This window comes from Cuculus canorus, chromosome 2 (genome assembly GCF_017976375.1).
Source record: "Cuculus canorus isolate bCucCan1 chromosome 2, bCucCan1.pri, whole genome shotgun sequence".
Taxonomy (NCBI): domain Eukaryota; kingdom Metazoa; phylum Chordata; class Aves; order Cuculiformes; family Cuculidae; genus Cuculus; species Cuculus canorus.
Window position 1 is genome coordinate 90,767,463 of NC_071402.1, and position 24,373 is coordinate 90,791,835.

Below are 24,373 nucleotides of genomic sequence, written 5' to 3' on the forward strand. Positions count from 1 at the left end.
ACTGTATTTGCTACTCTCGGGTAATCTGACAACACTTTCTGCTGGTGAAACCACTATGGCAATGTCAGATGACTGTTTTGACAATAATTAAAGGAATCTGGGTTAAAAATGGTCAACATATTGCCCTGTATATATATCTCTACAATTCTGAGAAAAAAGGGAAGTGCTTAGAAAGATCATCACCTGAGCAAACCTTGCCTGGGATGATTGCTCCAAGCTAGTCACATAGCCCTGTGCTGCAGCCTGCAGCCAAGTGTAAAATCATAGAACACCAGGCTGGAAAGGACCTCAAGGATCATCTGGTCCAATGGCCCAACCTTTCTTGGCAAAAAATATGGTCTAGAGAAGATGGCCCAGCAATTTGTCCAGCTGGATCTTAAAAGTGTCCAACATTGAGGAATCCACCACTTCCCTGGGCAGATTATTAAAATCACTGATTGTTCTTATTGTGAAAAAAATTCCTCTTGTGTACAATCAAAATCTCCCAGTAGTAACTTGTACTCATTATCTCTTGTCTTTTCTATGTGACTCCTTGTAAAAAGGGAGTCTTTATCTTCCTTGTAACCACCCTTAAAATATTGGAATACAGTGACAAGGTCTCCCTAAATCTTCTTTTCTCAAGGCTGAACAAACTCACTTCTCTCAGCCTTTGCTTATGTGGTAGGCTTCAAAGTCTTTTGATCATTTTTGTGGCCCTTCTCTGGATTCTTTCCAACCTGCCTACATCTCTTTTGTACAGCAGGGACAAAAACTCAATGCACTGCTCCAGGTGTGGCCTAACAAGCACTGAGTAGAGTGGGATAATGACTTCCGTTCTCTCTGCTGGTGATACCTTTGTTGATGCCACCCAGAATACTGTTGGCTTTGTCTGCTGCAGCATACTGTTGGCTTTTCTCTGCTTCTCTTCACTCATACTGAGCTAGTTGTTCACCAGCACTTTCAGGTCCCTTTCCACAGAGCACTCACAACCAGATAGATTTCAACCTGTGCGTCCTAAAGCTGGGTTATGGTTCCCCAGGGGCAAGGACTTACATTTGTCCTTGATGAACGTCATGTGTTTCTTGTTAGCCCACCCTTCCAGCCTATCCAGGCCTTCCTGCAGGGTGACTTTCCCTTCCAAAGTGTCCACTTACCCACTCAGTTTGGTATCACCAGCAGACTCCATCAGGGTATGCTTGATCCCACCAGCCAGATCACTTATGAAGATACTAAACCACATTAGGCCCAATATTGATCCCTGGAGAACCCTACTTATGACAGGTTGCTAGTTTGAAAAGGAGCTATTTACTACCACCTTCTGGCTTTCAAACTCTCAAAGAAATGCTTTCCACTTTATTCCTGAAACCAATCAATATTGTAGTATCCACAATTATTTCTAATACAACTGCCTGAAGAATATACATATGCACTGGGTAAGATTTACCCAAACTCAACACCTTTCCAGTTGGAACATAATGTTTTTCTGCCCAGTCTGTTTATCTTTCTGCTTCAGCTTCCGAGTACACTGCTGGGATTGTACTTCTGTTTCACAAAGAGTCCTTACTGAAGGGAGAAATCATGAAATCAGATAGTGAAAGTTGGCCACATACTTTAGAAAACCACTCTGAACCGAATGCTTATGTTATGCAGAGGTTTCTGTTTCCAGAAACCATGAAGAGGTTTCCTTTAACTCTTGTTTTGCTACACAGTCCCAATACTGTCATTCCTGACAGACGCAACCATTTTGTAAAGGGGAATCAAATAGTTGACTTGGTCAATCATTGAGATTTATCAGCATGAATTGAGAGGCTCAAAGCAATAAAGAACCTGTCAGTCACAAGCAACACTGACTCCAGAACCTCAGCCCCATGTCCTTGGAGGCCTGAACTTTTATTAAAATTTCTTCACGTGACAAATTCTACATACTGCAATTGAAATTCACTATAAAATGTTCAAATAATACCCTTATCTCCATGCACTGGAAAATATAACCACCTTGCAGAACTATCAGAGTTCCAAACTACATTGTCACATCCCATCCATGGGAACACGAGGCACTTGTACAAAACCCAGTTCAGAGGACAGAAAAGGATGAGAAGTGTTATGGCATCCAGCCAGGCTGGACCACGAGCTGGTAGCAGGGACATACCAGAGACCCAGGTCCACAAACACTACAAATCTTGCACGATTTGAGCAAACCGCTATGGTTGGTAAGGGTTTTATATATATATATTCATCAAGAAAAAGCATCCCCTTAGTTCATGAACCCATACATTGCATCTCATCTCAGGCAGATCCTGCTGGCAGGAGGTAAATAGCCAGGCAGAAGCACCACTGAAAACAGCTGGCCCCAATCTCACACATCCTGATCCCTGCCCTGGCAGGAGCAGCAGACCTGATTTCCCGGAGTGCTGGCAGAGGCAGAGCAAGCAATGAAGACATGACCATTTTCCTATGCCCTTGGCAGGCTGTTGCTGCCCAAGGCAACAGCCTGTATCACCTATGCTCCCAGCTGGCTCTGTTTTGCAGTCAATTCTCTGTTATATCTTCAAATGACTCTATTAACACCTCAAAATAAGTCATTTGAGCCCCACCTAAGGTTCAGAGAGATTTTAACAGTTGTCTTGACTCATAGATCTGCAGACTAATTGCAAGTACCATCCAGGAAAATTAAAACCCACACACAATTGTGACAACTTTGATATTATTTCTTAGAACAGTGCCCACTTGAGTCATGCTTTAATTCAGTCATTAGTATTTTCATGGAAAAAAGCATATTTTTCCCCCAATCCCATTTCACAGAGTGGGAAGCACACAGGAAGGATTTATCTGACATAAAAATAAATTGCTGTTTGCATGTCAGAAAATGGTTGTGGAAAACAGAAAAACATCAATTATTCAGAGCAGCAAATAAATAAAAAGGGAATTTTTCCAATTTTTAAAAAGAAATAGGTTATCTGCAAGCAATGGCTCCATTTTTCCCCCCTCACAAAGCAATTGTTATATCCTCCTCTGTATGAGCATACTATCAAGTCTGACACACTGGTTTGATTACTGTGAGAATGGGCAAAACAATGGGCTTCTAAAGCCAAAGAGCCTTGGATTTGACCAGATGCCGATTCAACCTACAGAGAGATATTCCACTGTGTCTTTGAAAAGTTGCCCCATCCCCACCAAAAAAATATAGTCTTTCACGCTTTTTTCAGAGAAGGGAGGTTTTCCATTTTAATCAGTGACATGAAGATGTCAGCTCCACTATTAAACATTAACATGCCATTAACATGTGAGTTCAGGGCAATTATCGTCTTGATTATGACTAAATTCAATCTAAGACACCACAATGAGAAAGAAGCCCATACATCTCACTGTTAAATTATTTACATCACTGTTGCAGCCAGACACACCAGTTGGGCTGGGATGAGGTTGCTGCCATGCTGCCTGCAAGCTCAAGTTGTGAACATAGGTCAAGGTCTCTGCTCCTCTATCTTTTCCACCACTGTTTCCCATATGAGCTAGGATAAGCAAATGCCTACTGATATGCCAGGGTAGCTATTTCCAATCTTGCACCCCAGCCTTGCACAGCCACCATCAGAGGAGCAACAGTCTCCCTGCTCCCAAGACAGAATGAGCTCACTGCGGATTCAGCTCATTTTTTTTTTTTTTTATTCCAACAGATTTTAGTGAAGATTGGAAAAAATAGTGAGAGCAGATAATGAAAATGGTGTTTTGTGCAGAGAGTTCAGTATTAGTTTGACGGAGGGATAAAATAACAGACTGTGGATGGTGGGGTTTTCTGCTTCATCATCTATTTTTCTTAAGATGGCAAACAGCTAGCAAAGCGCTCATTAATGGATAGTGACAAGTAGTTTCCTGTGGTCTTAAAACAAACCATCAACTACAGAGAGTGTTTTCAGTTCTAGAGGCTAAAAAACACTCAATACCATTCAGCTGATTGCAGGTTTTCCAGATGATGAGGAATATAAGAAGTGAAAAATATACAAAAAGAGTAAAAGAGAGAGACTATTGTGCTTTCTCCAGACCAGTATGCTTCAAAATAGCTTTCAGCTGAGGCCTAGATATTCTGTGTCCCCGCAAAACAAATGTGTCTTCAAAGAGGCATATCTTGATCTTCATTTGACCTGACCATACTTGTTCAGCAGGTCAGTACAGGCTAAGGTCCCAGAAAGCAAAGCATGGAGTGGCAAGAAGGCCAGACTGTAGCTTTAATGGATACTGCCAAGAAAGTTCATTCTCATCACTTTTTCTTTCCACTGTAACCTTTATGCACTGACAGGTCAAGAAAGAGGAGACTCAAAAAGAGAAGACTGGCTACACAAAAATATCACTTATGAAAGGCAGGAAAGTTTTCTTCCACTAGAGTGGAAGAGAACACTCCATCCTCCTAAACCAGCTCATTTTTTCCTTCACTTGAAATTATCTTAGTGAGAAAACAGAAACTCAGCTCCTCACTGTAATAGGGAGAGAGGGAAACCAGTTGCACCACTGGAAACATACGAAATAACAGCAACCTAAAGCTGTATTACAAAACAGAGCATTCAACTTTATAGGTCTGGACTAAGAAACCTTCCTGGATGTCATTGCAGGAAATTTACAGGGTCTCAGGAAAAACACAGCTACTGTATCCAAAACGGTGACAGAAACATGCTTCCGAGCAGTGGCCACAGAGTGAACTATCTGGGTGTTCAAGTACATCTATACCTTTTATACAAGGAAATAGTGATTTGTAAATGGTGAGATGGAACTTCAACTGCAATGTGTTAAAACAAGATTAAAGACTAAGATAATGATAAGAACCCTTATCTCCCCATCACCCAGAGTCATTGAGATTAACCACTCAGATATGGCTACGCCTTAACAACTATGGGTGGGATTGATTTCATACCTCATGGATATGCGATGAGGTTCCAGGAGTAAGGTGCGTTTGTCACTTCTTGGAAAAAATATGAATATGAAAACACCTCTGTGCATATAAAGTTCTCTGAAATCACTGTTGGGTATAAGCACTCTGAGGACAAAGACCGAGTCTTCTCCAGCACTGTATAAAGTGTACCTGGCTTAATAGTTAAACTACTCTATTGAGTGTAAGTTCCTTTGTTTCACAAGAGATGTGAGATTTGGACAATGTGTCTCTGAAGAGCACAAGGTCGTACTCAAGCAAGCTCTGTACTACAAAATCTAGAGAGCATTTCCCACACAAGATCTAGTTCTGAGTTTTCCTTCATAAGTAGATTGCAACATATTACAGAACCAGTCTGAGAGGCCTCTGTGTTAAGCATTAGCTAGGGTCATACCATTCAAAAACAAACTTGGACAGCACATTTTTTTTGTACATCTATCCTGTAGCTCAGCATTAGAGCTGCCCAGCAGCCACAAGCCAGAACCCTAGGGATCAATATGGAACTTAGACATTTTTCAAAGTTTCATGGGGGTTGAATCCAGAGGTCCAGTTTAGAACCAACCTCTAGTCACCCATCCCCTTCTTAGAATCATAGGATCACCAGGTTGGAAAAGACCCCTGAGATCATCAAGTCCGTACTTATGTGCCACTGAACCATATCCGTAAGTACCTCTACCCGCCTTTTAAATACCTCCAGGGATGGTGACTCAACCGCCCCCATGGGCCGCCTGTTCCAGTGCCTGATGACCGTTTTGGTGAAAATTTTTTTCCTAATGTCCCACCTCCCCTAGCGCAAGTTGAGGCCATTCCCCCTTGTCCTGTCATGAAGAGACCAGCACCCAGCTCTCTACAACCACTGACACACACAGTACAACTGTAATCTAAACTACCATGAAGAGGGTTCAATACAAAAAGCTGTAAGCAAGCAAGCTTTTTCTGACAAGCGTAAAGTAGATATCTTCTTTTTAAACACACTACATTCAGCTCCAGCAGAACAACTGCCTTGCACCCACCCAGGGCACTCAGAGACAAAAGTCCTGCCCATATCACAGCCAAGTGCCACACAGCTGTTACTGACCATTACCAGCACAAAAGAGTGAGCATCACTCAGCCACGCTGGTGTTGGTGAACTCTGTATGAGGCAGCTCATCACTTATGAAACTATTGCAAGTTGCTCCCATGAAGCTACAGCAGGGACTAATTTTGTCTTTGCATGTGTATGCTTGTTAAATCTAGAGAAATTGTGAGAACTTATGAAATAAAGCAAAAAGTGGCTTTCTGCAAGTCAAAAGCTCTCTCCAGAAAACTGACTTCTCACGAAATGCTTGTTTACTTGAGCTGTTGTGTTTCCATTGCATGCTGAAACGATCTTCCCCATCCCAGCTGTGTGGTCATGCCATGACTGATAAAGTAAGACCTGTCAAGCCATTTCAGATTCAGACCACCCTTAATATTCACCCCAGCGGATATTGTGTTAGTTAGATAGACCAGTGGTTTCACAGCAACTGCATGGTTTATCTTACTATTGTATAACCACCGTGGCAACCACAAAGAAAATATTTCCATCCATATAGTTATTTGATACAAGCATTATCTTCATGTAGAAGGACAGTGGGGACCCATTTGAGACTACCCTGAAGCATGCTAACTACAACAAGTACCAACTCACTTTAATAGAAATTGTTCATACCTGCTATTTCTCACAGACAAGACTTATTGATATAAGTTTTGTAACCATATTATGGTGAGTTTACTCAAGAAAGAGATATAAGGACTCCTAATAATGTGACCTATGCATATCTTGGGTCAGATCCCAGGAAAAAAACCCGTCACTCCCTTTTCATGGATAAATTATGTGCTTAATTATCCAAATGTCAAACTGTGCTTGTAAATAACTAGGAAGGTCAGATCAAAGTGAATTAGACCTTTTAATGCCAGTTTCAGGAGCCAGTCCTTTCCATGGCTGACTTCCAAGTACATTACAGTTAGAACGCAATGTCACTTTTTGCAAGTTCCTTCTAAAAAGACTGCAAAAAAATAGGTGAACTCTTCTCCCCACTTGGAGCAGTTAAGGAGCCTGTGATGCCAAGGTCTGTGTTGTGCACTTGCAAGCAGAGAGGATTTCAATTCCGGGACTTCCCTATGTGAACATTTAATCCTACAGAGCAGGACATAACCAACTCACTCTCATTACGGAGAATTGTTCAGACTCCTCATGACCAACATGTTTATACTCAGAACAATCTCAACCCAGAGTAAACTCAACAGAGTATAGAACAGAGAATGGATTACGGCCTGGTCTTTCAACTATTAGTCACAGTAGGAAATTACTAGATCAATACTGGATTGCAAAGGGCTTCAGGCAGGGACCATGGGTCAAATTATCATGGCTAAAGGCAGAGACACACTAAACGAAATTCATAATGGAAGTATTAGAGTACAAGGGAGGCGCACTCTGAATCTGGCTTTCTGGTTTTTCATAGTATGTGGCTATAAACAGGATAGGTCCAGCTTCTCAGATTCAAAAGAATTCTATTGACTCCAGTGTGATTTGGATGGATTCCAAGGTGTTTATAAAAAACATTAACCAACAACAGAAAAACACGCACGTTTCCTGACTTCGTCTCCTGTTGGCACAATAGGCCTGGAAACAAGCTGGAGGAAAACCACTGGTCAGATGCATTGGTTTTGGCAACAGGGAGACAGCCTTGGTCTCCACCCTGGTGTAAGCCTAGGGAATTGAGACTGCTCTGTGCATGCAGCATGGTCGGAACAAGGAGCAACCAGGCAATCACTGGAGCAGTGATGAGATGCACTGTAGATCAGGGCTGCAAAAAATCCCCAGATCTTCCATATGCAGGTTTCACATTCACTTTGCTAGATACACTAGACATATGCAAACACCAAGAAGTCCATTATGCAGTAACAGGAAGGCTTCAACATGAAGCTTCCCAGCCCTAATAGCTTAATAGAAGATATAGCTTCCTTGCCTGGATAAAGTAAAGCCAACTAGTCCCACAACAAACAGCTTCACATCTCCAGAAATCATGGGTGCAGTTGCCTGTCTGCCTGATGTCATTCTTATTCTCTTCCCTCCTCCCAGGGAGGCATTACTCCCGATTATTCCATTAGCACAATTTTCTTCTGCTCTCTGCCAGAGCAGGTCACTACATGATGTTCTCCACATCTCTAATAGTCCACCAATTTTCTGTATAACTGTCTTATTCTCTCCAGGTTGTTCCTTGTTCCCACTGAACTCAAATGCCACACTTTTTAGCAGCAAAGATAGCAGGAGACCCCAGTTGCCCCAGCCCGAGCACTCTGCAATCCTAAAGAAGTAACCATTGAGATTTGCATGCCACCACAAAGAGGTGTACCCGTTGCCCCTGCAGAGCAGAATTGCTTTTGGCACCCTGAACAGGAACGGTGTCCGTATTATCTCTTCTCCAGTATGAGCACTGCTCCCCCCTCTCAGAAAGAGCAAATCAGGTCTCAGTGAACCCAAATGAAACATCCTGTTTCCCAGGTGCTACAAGCGGTCATATTACTGACTGAAGGGATTTCCTCATGACTGAAGTAAGAATAACACTAACTTCTACCATTTCAGGTGTAAATAGTTGCATCCTTTGCTTCCACCAAACCTCAAATCTCATTACAGATCTAAACGCTAATCCATGAGAAAAGCCCAAAACACTGAAACATGGCATGGAGATGTTACAGCTTTAATCCTTCATAGGATTAAATCATTTAAATTTTATAAGATAGAAGGGAAAATAAAGGATACACATGAAAAGACACCTGCCTCCATCACCTCATCAGTTCCATGAGTGTGTTTTCTAGTACTTTATTCTTACCTTTCTTTTTTAACTTTTCTAAGGATCTCAGGTGAGTCAAAGCATCCTTTACCCTCTCATGCATGAGAGAATCTGCAAAACATGTCACAGAAGTTACGTCTTTGAAGAACTTCACACAAAAAATACAGATTCTGCAGCAGCATTAAACATAAAATGCACAGCACAAACCTCGGGCTTTCCCCTAGAGTTGGCACCTTGCTTTTCTTGTCTCTGAACACACAAGCAACACTTGGATGTGTTTTGTGCACCCCTGTCATCCATCCTGCAGGAAAAAAAAAGATTAACTCAAAGGAGAAAGTGTTCATTTAACAAATTAATAACAGAAAGAAGGAACCTGGTGAGAATGCTAGCATCAGATATGGGAAAATAAGAAGCCAAAAGGGAAGTATTTTGCAAAATGCTTTTGGGTGTCCAGGAATAGTGAAGGAAAGTTGTGCAAGAATAAAAAGCAGGAAGAAACATGCAGTCCCTATGTGTGCTGTGAGAGGAAACAGATGATGGTAAAAAACACACACGCAAACTTCTGTCAAGAAGAAAGAGACTTGAACTCCTTTAATTTTTTAAAAAAACTTTTCATTTCCCCTTCCCACTATGAGTTTCCATATGTGTGTGCTAGATGACTCAGTCCAAAACCATAGACGTGTGTACTTACACTTCACATCTATGTATGTAACCCTTTTCTCATAGGTGCTGGACATACAACTTTCCCTAACTACAGGCAGAGATGCAGGTGTTTGTGGTCAGTAAAGTCACTGCTTTTCTAATTAAACTGAATGTGGTTGCTCACCTCTGAAAACTTAACCGAGGACCTTTCATTCCACCCTCAGCCCTCCCCTCCAATCAAATGGCTACAGTGAAGAGATTCTTCAGGGCAGAGTGTAGCGGTGAGGAAAAAAATAGTTGGATTTATCACACCTTTCTTCACTTTTTAATTAGGGAAAAATGAAGGAAAGACACTGGAAGAAAAATCAATTTGCTGCTCTTCATTTGGCTTTTTGTTTAGTGACAATTTGATTCCTAAGACCAAATTATCTCTGGGGAAATAATTTCACTTACTTCAAGGCAATTTCTTCAACTGATAAGTTTCTTACCTTTCTCCAGTCTGTGTGCTTCCCCTCTTTGTTCTCTGAAACTGAAAACATGTTTAATTTCAGGGCATTTCTCCATCAGCCCTTCAAACAAGATCTTCAAAGTGAGGAGTTTTTCTCAATATGACTAAGCTTCTCTCCATATCTATAACAAGTTTTAAAGAAAATTAGGAATTACTTTAGCTGCAAAACACTAGGGAAAAGAGATTTTTGAATATTCAGCATTATGATTAGAAGAAAGAGCAAGTGAGACACACTGACTGATTTGAAGTCTATGTGTTAGGGGAAAAAATGACCTTTCATCAAAGCCATAATTCATTCATACATTTCCTCACCTCCCACCTGGAAGCCAGTCATATCACTGGATATATTGTGCATCAGCACAATTAAGCATTCAAACCAAATCATGATAGAAAAATTGATGTTTATTTCTGTTATTATTTTCTTTACTTTTCCAGGGCTTTAACTTTATTTGGAACGTATATTGAAATAAATTCTGAGGATCCCGACTGTGGGTTTAGTTGAATATAAGCTGTTTGGAATATGTGTTCTACCTCTCATTTGCAGCCCTGGTATTTCTTTGTAAGACATCCCACTGGGAAGTAACCAGAAAACCATTTCCCTTTTTTTTTTTAAGTATCTTAAAAGTCACATAAGAAAGATGAAATGACCACCAATAGTTCCCAGGGGGAAGACTGGGAATAGAGGAGATTCATGAGCTGTTCTTAATGCATCAGCTTTTCCCACACATTCAAAATCCACATGAAAATTGGAACCTACACAGTAAAAGCCCTTATGAGCTCGTGCACCACTTAAAAATTTAAACAGTCCTCTAATGGAAAAAGATAACCTATTAAAGGCAACAGTGCCCATCTACCAACACAATGTTCGTGCTGCTTGGACTGCTGGTGCTCTCTGTTTTGTTGTTAAAGCCCTTTCTGCTTTTTTCTGTTTTGTAGCACCAACCAAGATGGAAGCCTAACAAAGGTGTCGTTTCCCAGGAGCGATCTCTACTTCCTCGTTTGCCTATACTGAGGGAACTGGGACACATCTGGATGTAACTGGTAGGAAATGGAGATGAAATGCTGATAGCATGGCAAGATTAAAGGGAGCTGATCCACTGGCATTGTCTGTCATACCTCTGCAGTCCTTTGCAATTTGTATTTGCTAATTCTATTTTCCACTTCCAACATGGGCAGTTCTCTTCTTAATATTTTCCTCTGACTAGCATCATCTCAAGGCTAACCATGGACCAATCACTATCAAAAAACCTCTGGAAACACAAAATCCACATCTTTCTTTACCCTGAGAAATCTCCTGAGGGAATACTCCCATCCACACCAAGGTGAGAAGCCCTCATCCTGATGAAATGTGGCTTGAGAGACAGCAGGAACACTCATCTCACCTGAACATTGAGGACAGTATTTCTGTGTGAACACATCCAGCTTTCACTTTTGAGGCAGGTTAGGAGTTCACGAACGGTGAGTTACTATGGCTCAAGTGATGAGTGACTCTGTCCTGGTGGAGAAGCAGCACAGGATGGCTGAGCCCATCCAATATTTTGCTGCCACTGTTGTAAAGGGGAAGATCTACACCCTCTACATCACCCTTAGGTGTGCTCTCTTGCCTACATTCCACCAGTCCTGGTGCTTGCTGGGAGCCTCTTGGGATTTTCAGAACACAGTGATCCAACAACAAATGATCTCAGAAAAAACAAGAGCAAGGCAAGGGAGGACAGGAAGAAAGAGGGCCTTTCCCCTTCTGAAGATGTAAGTTGATTTTAAGACTCAGCTATAACATGCAACTTCACCTTTGGGATCACACGGATATTGCCTCCCATCACTATGAAGGCATCCAAGCAGAATTGTGAGGAAGTAAGGGTAGAAATTCTTTGTATTGTACTCTGACGGAAAAAAGAAAATTGTATGTGAATAGAGCTGTCAAAACATACATTTTTGTTGAAGAAAATTGCAGGATGATTACATTAGTAGAGAGGATTTTTTTTTTTTTAATCTGCTTAACACTAATCACAAACAAACATTTGGCTCAAAGGATAGCCTTGCTAATGATTCAGTGCTCTGGTTCTTCCAGTGAGAGGAAGCACTGACATCCAGCATTTAGAGGCTGGATAACAAGCTGTTAACAGTAACTGGGAAAACTCCTAACCATTTTAGGGAGGAATAGAAAAGGGAAAAGGAAGGGGAAAGGCAAAGGAGAGAGAAAGGAATAGGCCATTATGCACCACAAAAATAGATCACAAATTTAATTTTTTTCTTCTTCATTCTTTTCAGATTGCTTTTCAAGTAAAAGACACGACTTTTAAAAAGCCTGTATCAGCACTGCTTTGCACTTTTAATAGGGACTTCTTAAAGACATTAACTTCAATGTGGCCCACAACCTTTTCCTATGGGGAAAGACATGAAATGGCTGTTCTGGCGGAGACCACCACTGTCACAGACAAACATCTCCCTCTTTAATCAAGCATAGGTGCATCTTCACCCAGGAGCAGTGCTCACAGGACTCCTGTTGTCAGTGTGACTGACTGGTGACGCATTGATGACCAATTGCTGCTACCACCACATCAGAGAAGTCCCCAGTAGTCATCCCTAACTGTGAAAAAGGCCTAGGAGGGTACATATTGCATCATCCAATAGTATACATCTACCCATACTTGGGGAAAAAATCAGCACAGTAACAGTTCAGAAACAGAGATGGGCGGCCAGAAGTTTCTCTCTGTATACTTGCTTCATGGATTTATATTGCTATATGATCTCCTGTATTTGTAGACCGAAAATGAGCTCTGCAACATTGCACAAAGTGCCTGTGGTGGCCTACAGGTATTTATTATTTACTGTGATCTCAGGAGGTCCATGCTAAAAGCAGCCCGGGAAAGCAGGCTATGTTTTATCCACCACATGACCCAGTTTCCAGCAGCTCTGTCACCAGTGACAGGGCTGAATAATGTTCAGTGAAGTAGGTGATGAGTTACATGAAACTAGCTTCCAGAGCAAATTAATTTCCACAGAGAGGCTCTGGCTACTTGAACTTTGTTTTTAAAAGCTGTGTTTTATTGCAGCCTAAGTTAATGAAGAAAGGTAGCTGACAGGCTGTTGTGCTGCCTGCATTATCTCTCAGTCAACTTCACTCCAGCAGCAGAAGCAGCAGCAGAATAGGAACATCACTGAAATGAACCTCGATTTGCACTTATTTTACTGTTTTTCTTCCTACTGCTGCAGATATTGCTCTACTATCGCCACGAGAAATAATCAAACCTACTTCTAATACAATATCATGCACATGGTATCTCTGCCAAGGTCATTCTTAAGCAGAACAGATTGAAAAAATACTGCACGCTCAGCCTTCTGCCTGGGAACCCAGGTAGGGGATAATATCTATATAAATCCCACCACTCCTTATGAGCACCTGATCTCCAAAAAAAATTATTTTTCTCCTTTTAGGCTACCAGACTTGCCACAGTGGATCTTCCTCCAGGTTTCTATCCCTCTGCCCTGTGCCTGACTTAATCTAGGCATGCTGGAAGGTTTTGGAAGCCCCCAGTTTAGGCCTTAATATTACCTTTATCCTGCAATCTGGACTAAGTCTATCAATCCAAAGAATGGATTGATATTGGATCTAATATTACATCCATATTACATCCATACTACAAAAGTTACCCCCAAATTTAGGATAAACTACTCTGTGGAACCTGTGTATGATAAGTATTGCATTGACACCCAGGTAGGTTGCCACTTCTAACAGCACTTACATCTTAAACATCTCAGTTTAAACATCTCTCAACATGTTAATAAGTATGACTTTGTACATTTCAAAGACATGTGGAAACACATGGGAAAAATGCAAAGGAGTCTTCTGTTTTGGAGCGGCTGCTCTTCCACACTGTTAAGCTTAGCACAGACAGTCAGGCACTCTCATCCCTGATCAGAATCCTTTGCACGAATGTTGCTTGAAAATGCACCTTGATGTCATCAGATGCCTCATAGTAGTTCCTCAGCAAACACATCAGGAAACAGCAAATGAGTTGAACCAAAGACTTCACAAGATGGGATTTCTTTGCAGTATTTTCTGTTGTTATTTTGAAAAAAAATAAAAATTAAGATGAAAAGACATTAGGACTTTGAAGGAAGTTTTAGTTTACATGCTTTTGAGGACCCATGTTCTTGAAAAGAAGCAGGTAAAAGCATTTTCAAACTGTAAAAAGAATTTTAAAAAGCAATACTCAACAATATCAGGAACTGAAAGCTGCTTAAACATATGCTTTAACCTAGACACAATCACAGGCAAGAACAAAAGGGGATCTCTCACCTCAGGTTTACTGTCCCAGAAAACACATAAGCAAGATTAACTACTTCTTGATCTTTATCTACCTTTACACTATTCTCTCACACAGTATTTTACATGTTTGGCTAGACATCATGAAAACATCCCACTCACTTCTGTAGCTGAAAAACTTCTCAATAACATAATGTCAGGGTTTCCTATAAAAAAACCCAAATGTGCAGCAGTTTTCCTTAACTTTTCTAGATCTTCTAATCAGTATCAAACTCAACCATATCCGATTTATTGGAATGCATGCCCAGTATTCTCACTAGTATTCACTAGCTATTAGCATTCAAAATTTACTACATCATTCCTCAGACTGCTTTAGAAATAGAAAAGGTTTTAAAACAATTCTGAATTCTGAGGAAATTTTCTTGTCTTCAGATTTTTTACATTGATGAGTTTTGATTCTCAAACTCTTCTCTGTAGCCACCAACATCAGAATCTTACTTTATAAAAATAGACACATTAAAGTTATAAGAAATAAATGGGGTCCAGAAGTTTATATTATATAGTCTAAATAAATGCATAGATCTTGATAACTTTGTTTACTTGTTAACTTCACACGCTTTGTAGATAGTCTAGAGCAAAATGTCAAGACGGTATAGGCTATTCTTGGTTTTTGGAGAGTCAAGAACCAGCAGCTGGGTGAGAGATCCCTGCCTTTGGGGACAGGAAAAGCAGCAGGTGCTACTGGAGCTGTGATTCTTCACTTCCACTGAGATGCAGGGGACAAGCTGCATCTTTTGCCACTATGGTGTGAGGTCAATAAGCATTACACTTAGTCCCTAAATTTCAATCTCAGCGAAGCCAGATGCCTCTCTTTAAGCGATGGACGAAATTTTGATTGTTGTCTCTGTCTAAGAAGTGGAAATGTGTACACGGACCTAAGTCTTGATGTCTCACAAGACACACTAGACGCACAGGTCGTAAAACTCTGCCACATAAAAACTAACTTCAGATCTTGGAAAAACTCAAGTTGCTATTCTTATTATTTTTGGTGTCTATCATCACACCAAATAATATATTCCTTCTCTAAGCAATTTTAGGTGTTAAAAAGCCAGAGGGTAGGGAAAACAATTTGTTTTAAATAACAAAAAAGATTTTTCCTTTTCCATTTTCCTTCTGTCTAGAGACATCTGACTGGTGTTGATCAAACTAGGCTATATTTACTTCCAAGAAAAAGAACAAGTTAACTTTTCACTAAAAGCATAAATGGCCTCAGAAAAAAATGCTTGAGTGACAGAAACAAAGTAAAAACTTGAAAAGACACAGAGGACTGGAATCAAAATGTTTATGTCACTTCAGACCTCAAAGTTTTCCCCGTTCTTTCTGCAGGTACCTCTTAATTCTCTCAACATTTCACTACAATTACCAATAAGCTGGGGTCTGTTTTGTGGGAGAATGGAATCATTGGAAAGTTAATTCCTAAGAATTTTAAAACTGATAAGAGAGGAGGTGCTGCTCTCCAGGCTGTGGTCCCACTGCTTGTCTTGATTGTCTACGGAGCAGTATTGGCAAGACAGCTTATAAGAGAACACAATTCCAGCTAAGCACTGTAACCAGGTGGGGTGCTAAGATAAAAATACTGACATGGCAGCCTAAAGTAGAGGAGTGAATGAAAACCCTGCTGCTACCCCGGATAGATCAGGGGGTCTTCTCTGTCACAAGGAAGTGGGTGAAAGCTCATGGCATACAGGTACGTGCATAGGCATCAGAAATAAATATGCATCCTAAAAATACCCTCTTCTCATAATTAAACTCAGCAAAAGTTCTTGTGTTTGTATGTGTGCTTATCTGCATAATATTACCTGCATTTCTGTGCTGTACATTGATTCTGGTCTGCAAAGCAGGGGAAGGTCACAATGATAAAATCCCTAACATTTTACAGCTCCTTTTAAAAGTCTGCATCCATGCAGGTACCATGAGAACGGCTGGACCAATGACCCCAAAGCAGCACTTTTCTGCAGATCAGAGCAGCTGCAGCAGTGGCCAGTGCTGCGTGTCACTCCTCACACCAGCCTGATGCAAAAGGACCTCAGCAGGTGGAACTCTGACTCAGAGACATTGCCTTTCTTACCTTCTCTACTGAAAGGTGCCAAATTTGCATCCATCAATTAATTTTATGTAGGGTTTCTCCCCCTGGGCAGAGGCAGGAGCCACTGCCTCATGTCACCAGCTGGTGAGTAGGCACCACAAATTTGTTCCAACAGTCAAGAAGTGCAAAGGCAGATTCTGCTCTCTCCTGCATCAGTAGAGGAGAGCTCTGATCTGCAGAGCAGCCTCAGCCTCTCCCTCTGATTCACACAGTTCTGAGAATTTTCTGAGAAGACAAATGTTTTATTTGCGTTTCCCTTTCCTGCCTCAGGTAATGGGAACATGCCACTGAGGCAACCAACTTCCAAGATCACCTTTTGTATGTTTCACAATAAAAATACTACAAAAATCCACAGAGGCACAGGTCATCATCCTCCAAGTAGAAGTATTTGCTAAATGAAGAGAAACCTACAGGGTCTCATGATGTATCATCCAGGGCAGATCTGGCTGCATGCTGGAAGCTTCCTTGGTGCAGTAACTTGTAAAAGAATTTGAGTGTTACCATGAGCTAAAACTGCAGTTTAAGTGAACACAATCCATTTTTGAAAATACAGTGCATATTATAGAGCCAGAATGTGCCACTATTGCACCTACCGCTCTTCTGTGAAAGGTGGGTAAAGGAAATAGCCTGACTGCCTGATCTAGCCCTCCAGCAACCTAGCAAAATCTTCATTTACCATGTATCAGGCTCCTACTTCTTGTTCTGCCTCCCACACACAGGACCACACAATCAAACACCTCTATGCCTGAGAGTCTGGATCCATCCCCAATCCCCTCTGCTTTGGGGACCTGTAGGATTCCAGCCTTGCCACAGCTGTTATGAAGGTCCTGCCTGTCCTTCCAAAAGCAGGCAGAAAAGCCATGCTTTGCCCTCTTCTCGCACAGAAGAAAGTTCTTGTGCTTCCCAGAAGAGAAGAACTTCGACAATTTGCAATGCCCAGGAAGCCCAGAAGCAGCTTCTCACCCACCTCTGAGTTTGATGCTATTAAAAATAGACATACCCTTTCTTTGCAGAAGCATAGGTTTGATTCTTGCTATCTTTTCATTTACCTCCAGTTCTGAAATTGTCCTATCACGTCAAAAGCTAATGGAGAAGCTGAGAGTGTGCAAATAGCATACATCCTCTAATATCACCTGTGAGCAGCTAGTTGGAAAGGAATCAGCAAAGATCTCCTGAGCCCAGGGATGTGTGTCTGAGAGAAAACCTAGTAAGATGCTTTCCAAAGGGTTGTTTGCATGCAAATTGGAAAGTATGGGGCTGAAAATCAGCATAAGCAAAGGAATCTCTTTTTTTTTCAGCATTTGCCAATATCTTCTTTCCCGTCAGTTGTGGAGGAGTCAAGATGCACTTTCAGAAGTGCTGTTGTGGCTTAATCTTCCTAAATTCCATTTCACAAGATGCCAGGCACTGTGCATTTTTAAGGAGATATCATGGACTGTTTATTTTAATATACACTCGCACAAACATTTATGGGGAGAGTTTTATTTAATGTAGTCTGCAATATGTATAAACATCACCATGGTATTAGGCTAACCAAGCTCTGAGCTGAACTGGAATTCGTGTGGGAGCTTTATTTGGGATATTAAAGTAACACAGTTCAATACATAATTTTATTTGCAGTAGACTGCTGGGAATTAGAGATTAGTCATATGGGGATTTTAACAGTTGTGTAGTTGAGAGGGTGACTCAATGGTTTTCGTCTTGTAAAATGTCACCCAACTGTCTTGTTACTTCAGATTACAAGATTAAGAAGTTAAATACTTAAAGCCTCAAAGAAAGTCTTGAATTTTGTGGTGGGAGGGCAGGAGAAATGCACAGAAGGAGGAAAGTAGGAAAATCTCTGCAAACACGGTTCCACACTCTTCTCACAAGTGACTAGAAAAATGGCACTGGTGATTCCAAATTTAATTTCCTCTCCATGACCCCATGTCAGATTAATTCAGTTTCCAACTTGATTTTATATTATTAATTGTCAGCCTTGAAAACTACACTTGGAATCCACAAATCAAGTTGTGTCTCTTTATGTCTCCTAAATCATTAGTTATGAAGATTCTGCCCTTTGCAATTTACTTGCCGTGCTTTGGAGATCCAGACTCAAATCCATCTTTCTTACCCCTGCAGTGCCTGTGCATGCTGGCTCTAGATCTTATCTGAAGAAGGGCTGTTGTTTCAAAGTATAGGTGACTAAGACAGACATTTCCCAGGTTGCCTCACTTTTTTTTTCTCTATTTTCTGCAAACAGCCTCTATATGTTTTACGCCTATTGCTGGGATGCACAGAGGATCTGTGAAAGACAGGTCTTAAGGTATTGGAAAAGATGCCCTAAGTGAAGGATCAGATGAGATTACTCGCTGCTCTGCCCTGATCTGTGTTTTAAGTATCTCAGTAGCAGAACAGAAAGAGGATGAAAACAGAAAAGGACAGGGACTACCTGACCATCAGAGCAGAGCTTAAATACACACTTAATTCACCGTTTTTTCACATGCACTCAGGAATCCAGGTTTCTGTGACATCCAAATTCTTTTGCCACCGGTAGCAATAACTACCATTTGCTATTAGAAGACAGCACTTGTCCTATTAGAAACCCATCCTTCTTCCCACTCTAGGCTTAGTATTGATTTCATTTTCACAATCACAGAGATTATTTAAGCTTGTACTTTAGGAAAGTGACAGTGCTTTACATTAGAAAGTGTCACTTGCTAGATTCACATATGGCAACTGCATGGTGAGTTGAAAAAAAGCAATCAAGGGCTGTGTGTGGGAGTTCCTGATTTGTGCCTTGGAGTTACTGCCTCTCTGCCAGGTATAAAGGCAGACACAGAACAAATTCTTCTAGCAAAAATAACACTATTCCTGATTGCTCGCAACATAGCCAGGATCAGAGATCAGATTTCTTATGTCAGTCATGCTATCTTTTCAGTCAACTCCAGACTCTGTGTATCAAAACCTATATTTCACTGACTGCAGTCCAGTTCCTGGTAATTGTTCTGCCCCAGAATAAGCATTCAGATGCCAGAAATTATCTGATCCCAGAATCTTCATATTTACTTCCTCAAATGTGAAAACAACTTCAAAATCCACTTATCAATCATAAGCTTAAAATATTGTCTTAGGCCAATTTGGAGGATGGAAGAACACCAGTGATCAAGGATTTTCAGTCTATTAATTCATCACATTCTTAGGATGGTGGAGCTGGGAAGAAGAAAATCACCACATAGCCATTAAACAAATGCCATTGAAAACTGCAACTTAAGACTTCAACAAATACTGAATGTAGTCCATTCTCTAAAGGCTGTCCTTGTCAACATACCTTCTTCTGAGCAAGTTGCTTGAAAGAGAACCTTGTACAGGATTTTTAAACAGTGGCAGAACTGAAGCATCATATAAGTTCTTATGATCTTGGTCTAAAATAGCCACTGTAATTGATTAAACAGAGCAATCCTGTTATAACTTTAATCTCAGGAATTCCCTAAGCGCCTGATTGTTGATGCAGGGGAGGTATGTCAGGGTAGGCATTAATCTCTGACACATCATAGCAGTTTTCATTTTCTTACAGCCTTTTCAAAAAGGTATGGTTATGATGCTACTCTTCCTCTAGGAGACTGAGTAAGCAAATATATCTCAGCCAGTGGTGGTTTATGCTTCTCCCTTGCTCTTCAATGCTTTCGCTTAGGAACCTAAACTGTCTAAAATGGTAGTTTGGCTACCAGAGACAGAGCCAGTTTAGTACCTAGAATAACCTAGTGGGTTATACAGTGATGCCAGCAACCACTCCTAGAAGGGAAAAGGATAATAACTTCTTATTCTCCCTTTGAGATGAATAACCCATCCTTACTTTCCTTATTTTCACTTACTAAACCTCTTAATTATTGCTGAACTACCATCAAGGTAATTGCCTTTGTCCATGTCATTTTAACTCCTTTTAAACATTTGGTCTTGAACATATGCTGTGGCAATGAGTTCCACTTCTTATTAATCGCTTTGAGGAGAGTTGTCCCTTAAAGACCTTTGAACCTGTTCCACCAGTGAATTTCACTTGGTATTCTTGCATTGTGGTAGCCCACAGCAGTTTGTTACTCACTTTCTCCATGCCATTCATAGCAGACCTCTGTGGCATCCCTCAACTGTCTCTCCACAGTCCCGCTTTTTTCCCTAGATTGGAGAACGTGACTTATTCTTATGCTATAAAAGCCACAGGATCTATCATCCTTCTTGCCCTTTTCTGAACACTTTCCAGTCCTACTGTATCCTATTTGAGATGGTGTGATCAGAACTGCACGGATTTATATAGCAACATAATTATGTTAGATCTCTGTTCCCTTTCTGGTTATGTCTAGCCTTCCATCATGAGGTCATGAGGGAACTGAAACAATAGCTCTTAAAATGCAGAGGCACTATCTTCTGTCCCCCAGCTGAAACAGCTTTGGTTACAGGGGATCCAGGCTCAGATGAATGAGAGGATGCCACCAATAAAAGCAAAAAAATAAAGTGAAAGAAAACGAGGCAGTCAGGTTAGAATTTATTTTAAAAGAGGAGATAGTGAGATAATAAAAAAGAAAAATGTATGCAAGCTTCCCTAGCACAGTGTTTTGGAGAGGCAAAAAAAAATATTTTATTTTCAAGCTGTGGTTTGAAAAATTGTCACTGAGGAAACCATACCAGAAATTTAGGGTATGTCTATGCTGCACAATGCTAATTTACCCAGCTGAGCTCTGTGCTAATGCAGCTGTATTGCTTACAGTACTTACAGCTAACTAGTTTAGAGCTCTCTCTGAAATCTCATCACCAAATTGCACTGAGCAATGGAGAAATATTTTTTAATTCTTCAGAACTGCGGGGCACCTTGAAAAGGCACGTAGCACACTCTTATCTCCCTTATAGCCTTGGAATAGTGGCTGTGGAACGCTTGCAAACATAGGGTGTTAAATATACCTTGCAGAAAGAAAGACCCCAGCCAGGACAACCTATGCAGCTTAAATGTATATGGATGAATATGCCTGCAAATTTCAACAGAAGTGCTCTCAGGCACAAAGTTAAATCCAGGCATACAGGTCTTCTGCATCAGTAGTGCCTAAACTGGTACTGCCCCCACACAATGAAAACTAGCTCTTCAACAGAGCCTATGCAAGATATTGTGCTGTTGGGGTGACAGTGCCAAACACAAGTGGGTGTTGTACCTTGGATACAGCACTTACTGCACACTTGAATGCACCTTACTCTACACAGGCTCAAAACAGAAGAGCTGGATTGAATTTTGCACTGTGAAAAATGTAGCTGGAGCAGCGGGACTTAATGTGTTAGCTCTGATGCAGAGAGAAAGGTTATTTCTGCCCATAACAACAGAGCAACAACGGCTTGTGCACAAAGGGTTGGTGCTCACTGAAGGTCAAGGTCTTCCTCCAGAGAGGAGTCCTGTGCTGTTACAGCCTGATTGCTCCTTTTACCTAAAGCCAGAAACAAGCCCATGGGGCAGTCCCACCTCACTTGTGCAGAGCTGCCTCAAATTCACAAGGAATAGGAAAATCTTGGTCTGCCAAGGCCCCTCTGAGAGTGTGCAATGACACTTAGTGTGAGTGGTGCTTGGAAGGGACAGATCGGAACATTTCCAAGGAATTCTCCTCTGCAATAGGCACAGAATAATCACACCTCCTGGACAATTGAGTAGCTGTCCCCACGGGCTGGTCTGGTTGAAATTCAGCATCAAATTAACAGCTACCCATGACACACACAAATGTCATGATGACTGATATATTTTTGGCCTGATTCCTGTCTGTCAGCTCCCTTTAGTGAATTTTCTCCTTAGCTAATTCTAACCAAATTTGAACGAAGGGCTGGAATCTCACAGATAATTATATTTTTATGAGTTTCAAGGATCTGACAGCTGGAGACAGAAGAAAGACCAAAATTAGTACTTTCCATTGAGGGAAAGCAGACAAAATTCAGCCATTACGTATTCCAGTGAGCCTGAGACAACAAACAAATCCGTACATGTTCAGCAGCAGACTAGCATAGCTGGTAATTTCTCTTGCCCAAGACAGTTAAGGAGGTGTGTTTTACCCAGAATATGGTTTAAGATACAAACTCATAGACACCCAGGTTTAATTGGTTCTGCTATTCTTGTAAGAGTTTCCATTGTTTTGTTAAAGTATTGGTAATAGCAGAGCATCCACTAGAATTAAGATAATTTGTGAAGTAGTCAAAAATACCTATTTTATTGTAGAAGAAAACGTAATGGTGACATTTCAGCAATTCTATTCCTGAGTGGTCTGTTTTTCAACTTTTAATCCTACAGTTATTAGAAAGTAAGATTGGACAGTGAATTTTGTAACTATTAAAAAAAGGAGTTCAAAGCACCTCAGGCCAATCTTCTGTTGCATGTAATATTGAGGGAAATTGTGTTTTTTTCCTTTAAATTAAAATGAAAAACAATTCTTGAGAAATAAATATGTCATTGTTCAAGGAAGAGTAATAAAGTATGAATGCTTCTCCTTCAGCAGAATGTCTTTGTAAATGAACAAGAACACTGAAGTCAATAAATTACCATCACCCAGGCTTCATAAATCCTCAGTGGTTGGATTCTACCACACAGGTTAAGTTACAAGACCTCAGAAAAGGCTAAGAGATATTCATTTGGTATATTTATAGGCAGAGATGAGGTCTCCAAACTTTTTCAATTGTTACTTGCAGGGTCAACATGGAAAAAATTGCTTATCATGGAAACTGGTGATTCCAAACCACAACACTCTGCGTGCAAAACCACAAAGGCCTATAGTTTATCAGCAGAATGAGAGGTTTTATCTGGTCATTATCAATCACAACTTTGCTAGCAGGTTTTCTGGAAAAGGTAACGAAATAAAGCTATACAAAATTAAGTTTAATATAAGACCAGCATAGACATAAATTGCAAATATTCCTGAAACTTGGAGCACAATCTAGAAAGTAAAAAGTGGGAGAGTTAATCAAAACAGGAGGTAAGATGTGACCATATATGCACTAAGCCACATGAGTCCTACAAGGAGGCATCAGAGGATCAGTAACTGCAGGTGGGTTCCTCCCGTAAGTATTCAGCCTCTTGAGGGAACAACATCCAGAACTGCAGAGGATTTATAACAGCACAGTTTGAAAGGGGAAAATTGGAGAAAATAAAAAGAATGTATAGTCTACACTATGAAATTAATCTACTGCTGAAAAGGTCTTTGTGCCTTGTGAAGGACAAGTGAAGCTTGTCTGCACTATCCTGTGATCAGAGAATGGGACAAACATATGCAATTAGGGACAGCATCCTGAAAAAAATCTAGGAGTCTAGTTTTCATTAACTGTCAGTGAAATGTGGACTTCTAGGTACCCTAACTCCCTTAATTTGGAGCCTGTGTTATTTACACAGTTCTGATGGTTTTTAACCTTTGAAACGTAAACCCAGGAGGCTGAGGACTGTCTTACATGTTTATCTCCTTAGCTGATGCCAAAATATTAATAGAATTAGTATTAATAGAAACAACAGCTCACCATTCATTTGTAGAAGGACAAAAAGAGAGATCTCTGTCTCAATGGACAAATGAGAGAAAGCCAGCGTGACTGAGCTCAAAGCTAGAGACCAGAGCAGAACAGGGGTTGTAGGAAAGCTGTTTGTTAAATGTTGCTTCCACTACTAATAGGTTGATGGAAGGCATCATTATCAAAAGGAAACATGCATCAGGTCAAACAAACTGTTTCTTACACTTGCTCAGTTAACAAGGAAGCCATTTGATTATGTCAGATTATGATTACTCTTATATGCTGTCAGGAGGGAGTCCTTGAAAGCAACCTATGAGCTTAATGACACACAGTACATTACAGCATTCAGGGCACAGCTTTTACTGTTCCTATGCCTTTGAACAGCATTTGGTGACCTTGCATATTCTGACTGGGGACACAGGAAGGCTGTATTAAGAGGGAATTATTAAATATTGATTTTTTTCTTCTTCTTTTGGCATTGGGCATCAAGATAAATGCCAGAAATCCATCTGTCCTGTTGAAGCTGACCCAGAAAAGGCGCTTCATCAAGTTCAAGTGTATAGTAAAGGAGACAGGGTCAAAGAAGCAAGAATCTTCTCCAGCT

The 24,373-nt window shown here is 40.8% G+C and overlaps 1 long non-coding RNA gene across 1 annotated transcript in view; it reads right to left on the reverse strand.

The window, feature by feature from the left end:
• Positions 1-8,750: 8,750 nt before the first annotated feature.
• Positions 8,751-24,373, reverse strand: part of LOC128851227 (uncharacterized) — a 76,143-nt gene continuing 60,520 nt past the window's right edge. The window contains exons 2-3 of the long non-coding RNA XR_008448497.1: positions 9,843-9,984; positions 8,751-8,823 (exon numbers count right to left, since the gene is read on the reverse strand). This is a non-coding gene — a long non-coding RNA (uncharacterized LOC128851227). The remainder of the gene's footprint in view (positions 8,824-9,842; positions 9,985-24,373) is intronic.